Here is a 12034-nt window from a genome sequence, read left to right on the forward strand (position 1 = left end):
TTTTTGCCTGTGCCGTCCTCTATTTTCCCCTCCAATCACACCGTACACGGCCTAGCACACAGCAAAATTATGGGGCCCACATTGATCCCTAGGCTAGATGATTTAATGGCTGACTGGCTGTTCTATTTAACCAGACAAGCATAATAAGGGGATTAGCAACCTATCAGATGACAGAGTTCAGTGTGCTTGGCTGCAGGTATACAGGCAGATATCCTATATCACATGATTTCTTAATCACTGTGCAAATTAGTTCATTCTAGGGGAAGTGAAATAATAACATCTATGACTAATAATCTACAGAAATTACACCACAGTTCATAACAGCTTTAATGCCAAACTGCTCTCACAAGTTAGTTAAGACAGACTGTTGTTAAGCACTTCAAAAGGACCCTTGAAGTTCATGTACCTCTTTGTCTGCAGTGAAAGGCCCACACTAGTGTGCGTGTGAGATGCAATCAGAGTCCTGACACGTCCACACAGCGCCCAGGCCCCCACAGCTGGATGCGTGTAGGTGGGAGCTGATGTCATGGAGAGATGGAAGTGAAATGATCTGTTACTAGAAAGCTGAGCCTCTCCATTGTGAAATCAGAGCTGTGACATCTTCACCTACTTTCAAAACTTAGAGGCAAGGGTTGGTCCATCGTGTTGCATCCCCACAGACAACGAATGCTAAAAAGTTTTACAGTAAATAATAAACCATCTTTGTCTAATAGGGATCAACCGATATGTTTTACTTTTTGGGATCAATACTAATTATTAGTGATCGAGGAGACTGATAACTAATATTTGGAACTGTAAAAATTTGAGGTACTTAAGATACTATTAGTATTTCCATTTTCTTCTATTTTATAATTATCTTACAGGATCAGACATATTCCTTGTAAACCAGAAAAGGTCAAAGTTATTTAGTTTTACTGGCATCAGTATAAAAAACATATTAAGTGGGTCAAGAGAACATTTACGTCATGTTCACAAACATCTATGTTCCAAAGTAACTCACATCCAGCAAACCGAAAAGGCTCTTCTGTAGCACACGCTGTGCTCCGACGTTACCAGCAAGTGATTCATCACATTATTTATAAACTATAAGATGTAAGGTCACAAAGTCCTGTTTTGCTTGTATCACAAAATAAACATAAGGAAAAGCAGACAAATTCAAAGGCCAGAATTCAGACTGTCAGCACATACTCCCTGTCACACTGGCGACAGACAAGATAACATATAATCTGTGTTGTTGGAAACGCACGTATCCCCTCCCTCTGTCACCTGAACCATAAGACCCAGTGACCACAGCAGAAGTCATATTGGGGGGAAAAAAAGCATCAACAGTGTTAGTTCCTGTGAGCTTAAACTGCACCTGCATTCATGAACGGCTTCATCCCTCCAGATGTCTGGAGGCCTCGCTCGACCCAGAGCCAGCACATCTATAACTGTCCCCTCGCCTGCCCAGACTCAGGTGGATAACTGCCAGAACGAAAGCAGAGATGCAGGGGGATCTGAGCCCTGCAGCCACTCATGCTGCACAAAAAGTGCTGAAAGAGGCCATAAGATGGCTGTGTCTTAATATATCACATCTTCAATCCAATCTGATGAATTATTCAGGCGGTGCTATCTACTGTGCCTCTCACCTAAAACATCTGCCCTGCCAGCCTGTCTGCCAGGTCTGGCTTAGACACTGTCCTGCCACAGGAAGCTTTTAGTCTGCTCCTGTCCTGTGGTCTCTGTTACATTTAACCCCCTCCCTCTATCTCTATTTCCATCTCTTGGACTCCAGGCATAAAGCTTTGAGGGAGAGGGATTACGTTACTGTGTCGAGGATCAGTCTGTACAAGATTTTAAAAAGGCAACAATATCTTTTTGCTACTACTGTGCAAATCTCTGGGTTGTCATGGCTGGGGTAGTAGTTGGTGTGATGTGTTGTCTAACCATACCTGAAGGCACAAGTGTTTATAGCTATTGTAAATGGCCAAAAGAAAACTCTGCCATCAAAAAGAGACATGGAAATGCTGTTCGATGACAGGTACTTAAGTCTAATGTTTGTCTGAGTATTTGAAACAGTTTAAAATACTAATTTCTCTCCGACAGCAGGCTGTGCCCACATAGACCCACCTCTTCTCGCTCGCTCAATGTGCCGTCTTCTCATCACTCGTCCCATTTTTTGGTGTTTTATTATGGCGTTAGCTCATTAAAGATGGCAAGTGCAGAGCCTCAGTGACCGGTTTTGCTTAAAAAACATCTCATTTGAGCCGGATGCAACAGCCCCATGCTAATGAAAGGTGCTGACACGACAAATTTAGCACCTGATGAACCTACATAAAGAATTTTGAGAGGTTGGTGACAGCTACCATCTCAACATCACAAAAGCCTTAAGCAAGATGGGCCAGCAAACTGTTGTTGATAAGTGTGTTGTCCTGTTATTTGCCCAAACAATTTGAAATTCTCCAATATAAGCCAATCCTCCTCAGAGCTATCGAGGAATAGCAGAGTCACTTGCTAGGAAAAGACTTTGACTATGGTCAGGAGTAAATTAACTTGGCCAAAACTTGGCTAACTTAAGTCAGATCTTGCATGCATTACCATAAAAAGTCTGAAGTGGCAAAGCATTTGCCTTAATAGAGAAGGAGGTGTAAAACATTCCTACGCTGGGTTTCATCAACGAAGGGAGACAACAGACTGAAAACACAAAGCAGAGCAGGTTGCATTACATACTTCCAGACCATTAAAGTGAGGAGTGTTCTTGAGGGATAAAAGCTGCACACTCACCTCCCCCTTCACTGTTTATGGATCTTAGCAGAGCATGAAATGACTAAATACCAGCATCACTCCTCCTCCCTATCATCCTCCTTCCACATCTCTCATTCATAATTTTCAGCAAGGATGCCTGACTGAAAAACATGTGACCCACCCAGCACTATTTGTGTCCAAGGTTACAGAAGAACAACTGTCCGTCTGAGTGAAATGTGTGTGTTTGCCTCAAATATCCGTCTGTAACCTACTTCTTAGTAAAGAATGGTACTGTTAATTAGTACTAAAAGAAAGTACAGCTTGTTTACAGTGGAGCAATTAGGCTCCTGTGATCAGAAACTTATGGCAGGAATGTCTGAAAGGGTCAGTAGCACCATTAGCAGAGTAAAGGGCACAACCTGGAATGCTCAGAGATATCAAATCACAGCGGTGGGGGAGGGACGAGCTGCTAAACAAGGCACGGTTGGAGGTTGATTTCATTAATCAGGCCTACTCTAGTCCTCATGTCAGGAAGCACACAAACACATACGACCAAAAACAACAACCTGATGCACGTTCTCTGTATGAGATACCATACAGTCATCCCGTGGGTCCCGTGTCACAAGTGTAGACCTACACATAGCTAAGAGGATTAAAATAGAACTTTATTATTAAGCATGTAACATGCAAGAACAGGTGCGAGGTGAAGGGTGATGGAAACACACTATGAAATGACAGTTTTCACACCAGCACACGAGAAACGCTGACATAAGTGTAAATATACTCCACATGGTTTTCCAAAGCATGTTTCACAGGCTTGTGTACAGTGAGGGAGCGAGACGAGGCTTCATGTGACATGTTTTGGTGCATGTTTCATACGGGTTAAAAGGCAGATCTCACTGTATCTGAAACACTGGAGGAAACACAGCGATCTGGCCTGGTTCCATGTCCACAGTCATTTCCCACATCATGGCACAGTGCTGGACTGGGAATAAACAGAGGAGCCTGCTGTGCTCCCAGAATGCATGTTTGCAGAGTTCCCATCAGTGAGTACACAGTAATAGGACTCCCTGAAGGCCTGTATTTAACCTTTAGGTTACAAGTGGCTGGCCACTCCACAGCCCACTCCTCCTTATGCCTAAGCTGTTAACCCTTTTCTCACTCATTTTAGTGAGCAAAAACAGACACAAAGTCAGATAAATTGACAAGTTTTTTAAGATAATATGATATGACTGAAAGGACTGGAATAGTTACCAAATGGACCTCTTGTTAACTGCTCATTCCACGGTCAAAAATGAGCGTTGAATCTCAACTTTTAGGCTCACATGATAGAGCGCAACATTTGCATTAATATATCTGGGAAAACTGCTGATAAAGATCATGTGATATTATGAAAAGCTCTGGGATGTGATCTTGTGGTCAGTGTCATTCTGGTCATTCTCAAATTTAAATGACACGACTCAGTCATACTAACAAACAGGATCTGGGAACGGCTTGAGGCTACCAGACTTTAATTTTCTAAACAAGCTGACCAATACTTGATTTTTGTGGCCGATGCTGGTACAGATGTTAGAAAATAATATATTCTGATAGCAACAGATCTTCCGATGTACACACCTTTTTTGCACTGATCCCTTAAATGGGGTCATTAAAAATGGGACAAGATATAACAATAACAATCAACCGTTTTGTCTAAAATGACTTCACTTTAAACTTATAAATGATCTCAAGCATCTTTTTCAGTATTACGATCTCTAAAAAGTTATATATCTGTGATAGGATAATATCAGCCAATCGATCTATTTTTTAAGCCACATTTTTAAAGCACATTCATTTTCTGCATCCTGCAAATGGACTAATGTGATGGCAATTGAATATTGTGTTTAGGTTTCGTCAAAAGACAAACCCTGTATATCTGTATCATTTCTCTGTTCTGCAGAGTAATTAGAGGAGACAACACCAGACCGTGTTTTATGACTGTCTGTTTCTATTTGGCCCATGCTGTGATAATACAATAAGCATAGCTCTTGTGTTGGAAGGCAGCACACAATATTCTGGCTCAAGTTGAAAAACATACCATGAATTTCTTAAAAGACACTAACGGTATGATCTAAACTATGATCCAATTGAGAGCTACACGCTTGTCGCACACATTTCAGCCTGTAATTGCTCATGTACTCTGTCTAAACTTGTGTTATTGGCGTGAAATCTAAACTAACATTTGTGACACCAAACCATATGGAGAGGAAAACAGCACATGAAAGAAAATCAAAAAGGAACATTTCTCTCCTCTCAAACACACACACACACACACACACACACACACACACACACACACACAGACACACACACAGACACAGACACATATACACACACACACACACAATGACAGGGAGAGAGTCAACCTGACTATATAAACAGATGAAGGAGATGGATCAGAGTAGCCTAATGCTGAGAAAATGCCCTTGGGATATGCTGACAAAACGGAAACATGTGCATATGGGGCCAGCATGGGGGATTAAGCTGTGATAAAACAGTGCGATTCAGAAATATTTGTTTCTTCTTTGTCTTTTCTACTCTGAACAGATTTAGTAATCTGCAACAGGTTGCTCACGGCTTTGAGCAGCTTCACAACACAGGGGCATAATTTTATCCGCTTGCTTCTTTTCCTTTCAGCAGACTAGATGCAGAACAGCACAGCATCAAATAACGTTTCACTCTGCAAAGGAATGCTTCAGCGTTCCAGTTAAACTCTTCCAACTCTAAAACTCAGGCTTTCTCTGCAAGAAACTCTCACCACATCATGAACTAGCTATATTTTTTTCCGAAGAAGCCCGGATTTGAAGTATTGATACTACAGGCACCATGCTTTACCAACGAGCCAAAGCTTTTCTGACAGCATCATACAGGCAGTTCATTGTCAAGGCCGCCGGTATCCAGAATGCAACTGCCAGCTGTTTTCTTTGTGGATCAACCCAAAAGAAAACAGCAGGCCAAGGTCAGCACAGACAGGCTTTTCTCCTACAACAGACAGATGAATCTCCGTATACGAGGCCGTAAAACAAAAACTCTCTCTGTCACAAATGGGATGAGCGCAGCTGATTATATTCCACCCTCTTGTGGAATAATTAACCATTCTCAAAAATTCATGAAAGCTCCGATTTGTTCCAGATCTGTTGGGTGTTTGTTCATCATTTAAGGATCTCCGTCTGTAGGCAGGTTTCCATCCAGCTGTTTTGATGCGTTTTTTCAATTTGCACATAAAAAAACATGAAAACGTTTTTATGTCTGGCTGAGGAGGAAAAGTTGGTTTATTGATAAAAGTAACATGCGACAAAGTGCAACGGAGACACACTTAGTGATTGAATCACAAGGACGGGAAGCATGTGACTTAAACATCTGTCTTCTGCTCCACTAAAGAGACGGAAAACAGCAGCACATGAAAACATCAGATCTGTGTGGGGTGATAAGGAGGAGACAGACTTTCCTCAAATGTTGCCTATCGTTTTCACTGTTTGCGGTTTGACCTGTGCATTTTGTTGCACCCTCCTTTTCTGCAATATTTTAAATGGCAACCAAGTAGAAAAGTAGTGGCACCAGCTGTCCCACCCCTATATAATATTAAGCAGGGGTAAATTGCAATTATATTGGCCAAGATAATCGTGACAAGAAATTTTCATATTAAAAATTTCTGCTACGTTTTGATTGAGTTCTCGCTTTGACTGACAGCTTGGTTTGGTTGGTTATCCCTCATGTCCAGCTGCCTTGTTTGTGCATGCTAGACAGGCTCACATGCACTGGCTTCTGAATGTGAAAAGTTAAACACACAACTCATCTACTGAGGTGACATGTATCTCCGTGCTAACCTTAAATCTGAGTTTAAGACGAGTAAGTGCACGCTTGGTTTTCTGACATCAGAACAAGTTTAAAAGCCAATCACAGTCCGTTATTCAACATGTGATGTGGAGACTTGAAACCTCCAGCACTCGTGAACTTATAATGACCTTACAGTAAAGTTGGAGACATGTCGAGTCTAGTAGTTAAAGTTTTGAAAATGACACTTCATAGATTCATAGATTCATGTTTTTCATGATTTTCTCATGAAGGAGGAGACGTGACTTCTCCAAGAAAAGTGCTTGATACTATTCGTCTCATCTGGGAAGGATCTTAAAACATAAAATAAGCAAATTATCTAACCATATCCTCTTATTGTTTCACAAACCTAATGACATAGAAGAACAAGCTTAAGAGATTTTCAAGTAGAAGGTTCCTGGCAGTGCACATTTAAAAGTAAGCAAGAAGAGTAAATAAAAATCTTAGGTTGACCTCCTCATTGACTTTTGACAAACTTTTCCATTTACGGTTTCTATCCATTAACTACCACCCACACGGCTAACAGTTTGGCATTAGCCTCGATTGTGCTGCCAGCAGTGTGTGGGTGAGAGATTTGATTTTCACACAATAACACCTGATGCTTCTGCCTCGTAGCTGCCAGCATCACACCATGAGCCCCTCACCAGTGTCACAACAGAAACTCCTCAAACAGTTTGACTATCACAACCAGACACAAGACAATTAAGACTTTGTGTTGACATTCACGTTCTTGTTCTCGCCTATCAGATTTTCCACACTCCTCTGGGTTCACACAAAGTGTTCAGACTCGGGGAGAGGACGTGTGTGCACTGGCTGCCACATTCACTAAAACATATCTGTGGTAAGAGGTCTCTCTCACAGTCGCTATCACTCCTGATGAGCTGTGCCTCAGCTTTAAGAGTCAGAGCCATCCTCTGTTTTTTTCTTCAAGTCCTCAAATACCAACACACCCAGGTAAATAGCTGTGTTTCCAAAGAAAATAAGTCCAAGACCAACATTTCCTAATGCAAGGGTAGCTCCTACACATACACAATCACCCACAAAGCACAAGATGCACTCAGACTGGGTCTTTAATGACCCCCTTGCCCTGCTATCACCTTGCGATAAAGACCTACTGGAGAGGGCGGAGGGCTGTTGCGCGTCAGCTCACACCTACTTATCCCTTTAAAGAGAGAAACTAACAACAAACCCCACGCAGAGTCATAAGAAGTTTATTACTCTCTAACAGGGAAATGACGGTTATTCTGGCATCATTGCAATAGGTAACCCGAACTGCAGCATGCTCACATCAATGATTCATGAAGCCAGGGCGCCACACAGTTAATGAACACAGAGGTAGTCTCTATAACAGCACTACTCACGCTCTTGTCCCACTCAGCTGAGAAACAAAAATGTCCTTCAGATCTGAGAAAAGGTTTCCTTTAGGTGACACAGACGAATTGATTCCTCCTCCAGAAAGTGTCAGAAGAAAATCCACAGAAAGAGTTTAAGGCTCTGGTAGATGACAGCTGTGTGTCGGCAGGCAGGTCCACACTCTCCCTCTCCCTGACACCGTGTCGTACTACAGCCTGCCTCTAACCGCTCAACACACTCTGGAGCTCCTCCCATCACATCCTCAGAGAGAGGGAGGGAGGGAGGAGGAGGAGGAGGAGGAGCAGGGAGGTGCACTTCTACAGGATGATCTTGACTCATTTTTGACTGAAACCACCAATGTGCAAGTTCACATATTACTCATTTTTTAGGAGCAGAGGAACGATTATTATATGTTAGAGAATATGTCACACAGTGTAATTAGGAAACTATTGCAGAGTGCTCAGGGCAGAGAGACAGTAAAGGCCAAGTATCCTCCTTATATATGTGTGTGTGTGTTATAAGTGTGAATCTGTTTTAAATAATTTTGGTAGCGATCACAAAAAGAAGAACAAAAAAGGTGTCCTGTGATTTTTTGCTCACAAGACTGATAACTAATCTGCTTTTGGGAAATCATGACCACTTCTTACAAGGGAAACATTTACGCAACACCCGTGACATGACTAAACTAAATGAGACAAAGTCGCAATCATATTGAAAGTAGCCTTGGAGCGTTTTTTTTTTTAATCTCTCCTGGGAGTTGGTTCCCTTGTTATGGACTGCAGATGTTTGCCTCTCAGCCAGCTGCCTGCAACTGTGTAGAGACTGACTTTAATGATTGTAATTACCAGTGACTTCAAGCTACCGGAAAATAAACCAAATCTATCTGTCCTAAATCACAGTCATCAATTAACTGCTTTCTGTGGTATCAGCGAGAAGTTAAAATCTGTGTGTTTTTTTTTACAAAAAATGTTAAGTATATAATCAGACTGTAAAACTTTAAATGTGAAACTTGAGGCCGTCCACAGATCTATGGGGTTGAAGTCAATGGATGATTTCATTCATTTCTTTAACATGTGGAAATCAGGTTTTAATGTAGCTCTTTTAGTTGATAGACTAAGTTATACTGCGACAATGCTTTTGAGCTGCTTGAGACCACAACATGAGACAGTGCCAAATAGAGCGCCTTAAACCCGGAAATAAGCTAGCATTTTTAAACTTCTGGTTCCCTTATCTCGAATTCTCAATGGGTTTTCTGAACCGGTTTTCTGTAAACTGCCTAAAAGGTCTGAGGATTACAGAAGCTTAAGATTTTTTTACATTTGTTCTACCACATAAAATACATACCCACGTGTAAAGTGTTTACAAGGTTTCTGACAAGTGGCTTAATGAAACTACATAAGTTGTCGGAGGCGTTAAACGTCAACACCCACTAGTTCGTCTAGGGCCGGATGTTGGTTGCAAAATGTTCTAATGCTAACTTTCCAACTTATAGATTGATCAATTTACAGGAAAGTGTTGAAGTATAGTTTAGTAAGAAGCGCAGCTGTGGTGATGCTGAAATTGTGCAACTGTGACGTAGTTCGTTTATGGCCTAACGTTCACTCTTTATTTCTGGCGACTGCATTTACACTTCAGAAAAGTGGTGTTTATTTGTGATGATTATCTTTTCAACATCCAGGCTTTTTGATGAGGGAACCAGGGTGATGCCAACTTCTAGGTTAGCCTACAAAAAACATCCCTGCTGTTCTAGAGAGAATAATGAGCCTAGTACCATGCCTAGTGTATGTTTTGGTAAAAACATGCATTCCTTCCATACTTTCAGTTCTGAGCTTGGCGATTTACTTGATTACTTCTTCAACAGAATTTTTTTTTCCTTTTCCAAGTTAATCTGTAACATCATAGAGGCAACAATCTGATTATAATGTTAAACTGGAATTTTAGCATATTTACACAGTAACAACACTGACTGCTGGCATAAAAAACAATGAATGCTTCAATATTTCCTGCACATACAACACTTAAAAGCAGTAGCAAGCCTTTCTCAAGACAATGTCAAATTAAAATAAAACTATGAAATGCAATGTGCTCTTGCTGTAAATGAATGACATCCTGCAGAGATCTACTGTACTACAGGCTACTTGAAGGGCACACGAGGAAGACATTAGGAGCTGGTGTGTGAAGTTGAGCCATAAAGTAGTTCTAAAATAAAACTCACAACACCGGCAAGGACAAAGTTTTCAGGCCATGACACTGAAAGTACGACAGAAGTGACGTAACAAGGTCTCAGAAGGGGCCGTTTCATGAAATGTAAAGGGGACACACAAGCTCCAAGGAACCACATACTACTCTTTATGTTTTAATAAAACAAAAACATGTATTCTAATGACATCAATAGAGAGGAAAGGAGATGTACATGAAGATGTTTGAATATGCCATTGATTGTACACCGAAGTGTTAAAAAAAAAGTCCTGTTAAAGTGAAGTGTTACCAAATAACTTCACATGCCTTCTCCAAAAATATTTCCAGGGTAAATAGAGAGAAATGTAAGATAGCGGGGTGTTGAGACGGGGACGCCTGTTTCCAAAATAGCAGATGCTAATTATACACTTTAGGCAACTGCTAAGGAGGGAGACGCTATGCCAAGTTTGAGGTGTTGGGATTCTGAAAGTCGGCTCTGTGGATCCGTGCAGAGGCAAGATTCCTCACGGTCACCTGAGACATACTTAAGCCACAGCGCAGTATACTCACTGGATGTCTTATTTACAGCCTGTGTCAGTTAGATTCATACCCCCCTCCTCTACTGGACTGCTAACACACCTCTTGTTGAGTCCGACCACCTGCCACCGCCATGCAGGCGACCTTTTGTAAACAGTCCATACAACATAAAGGACCCCTCCGGCAGACGTCTAAACACGTGGCTCAGACCAGTCAAACAGACAAAGACTGGCCTTTTTCATTGCTTCTGACCATGTTAATGTGGCTGCGCTCAAAATGCTGCTTTTCTTTCCCTCTGTTCCCCACAACTTCGACACAAAGTGTACCCCACCAGTTACAATTAGACAACGCAGAAATGTTCAGTGGTTAAAAGTGCTTAACAATTACATAAAGCACAATGTAAACCTTAGTTAATAGAGGAAGACATTTAAGAAAACTGTTTAAAAAATAAAGTTGAGCGAGGAATGAATTTTTAAGTTGGAAAATCCAGTCAGTCAATCTATTTAGCCACTTATTGGTTAGTATTTGCTCAAGTATATTCTGAAAAGATGGGTGTACTGTTATATGTTTAGTAGTTAAGATAATTTGCATTTCTCTTGCAAATTCATCTATAAATGGCTACATAATCAGGCTCGTCAGGTGCTCAGAGACCTTGTGGTTCCACTCAGAGTTTCAGGCTCAGTAACACGTGGAGCATCCGACGGGAATTGTAAGGTGCCTTTACGTAAATCCTCATTTATAGCTCCATAGCTGCCCCCACCCTCTGGAACTCTCTCCCCAAACCCATCCGAGACTGCACCGATCTGCCCAAGTTCAAATCATTAATCAAAACTCACCTTTTCAGAACTGTTTTTAATGTGTGCTTAATGTTGTGCTATGTATGTTTTTAGATTTGTTTGTAGTGTGTTGTTTTTATTATGATATTTGTTTCTAGTGTATTGCTTTTATGTTTGCATGTAAAGAGTCTTTGAGTCTCCTGAAAAGTGCAAGTACAAATAAAATGCATTATTATTATTTTTATCATTATTATCTAGACAAACAGCTTTTCCTGTTCGGAGGATCAATATGTGAAATTCCTTACCTGCAAAACTCAAACTTGATCCTGACTGGGATCATTTTAACTGAGACTGAGGGATCAGTAATTTAGTCATGAATGATCTGGTGCCTCATGGTGTTTTATTGTATTATAATACATGTTGTGTTGTATATTGATCTGTCTGTATTTTCTTGTACATCTTTAATATTGCTGAATTTGTGTTTGTATGGTCTTTTGAGTATTTGTTGTTCAGTTTTATGCATTTTAAAAGGCTCATCTCAGGACCAGTTGAGGCTATGGTAAATGCTGTGGTATGCTACATACCTGAAATAA

The 12034-nt window shown here is 41.0% G+C and overlaps 1 protein-coding gene across 6 annotated transcripts in view; it reads right to left on the reverse strand.

The window, feature by feature from the left end:
- Positions 1-12034, reverse strand: part of sema4ba (sema domain, immunoglobulin domain (Ig), transmembrane domain (TM) and short cytoplasmic domain, (semaphorin) 4Ba) — a 78008-nt gene that overhangs the window by 36949 nt on the left and 29025 nt on the right. The window contains exon 1 of one of the 6 annotated variants that reach the window (XM_084364721.1): positions 7959-8125. The exons of the other annotated variants lie outside the window; for them this stretch is intronic. The gene's annotated coding sequence lies outside the window, so the exon portion shown is untranslated. Of the gene's footprint in view, positions 1-7958; positions 8126-12034 lie in introns of those variants that run through there. 6 annotated transcript variants of the gene reach the window in all.

Source organism: Pagrus pagrus (assembly GCF_965226575.1).
Source record: "Pagrus pagrus genome assembly, chromosome: 10".
NCBI classification, from domain to species: domain Eukaryota; kingdom Metazoa; phylum Chordata; class Actinopteri; order Spariformes; family Sparidae; genus Pagrus; species Pagrus pagrus.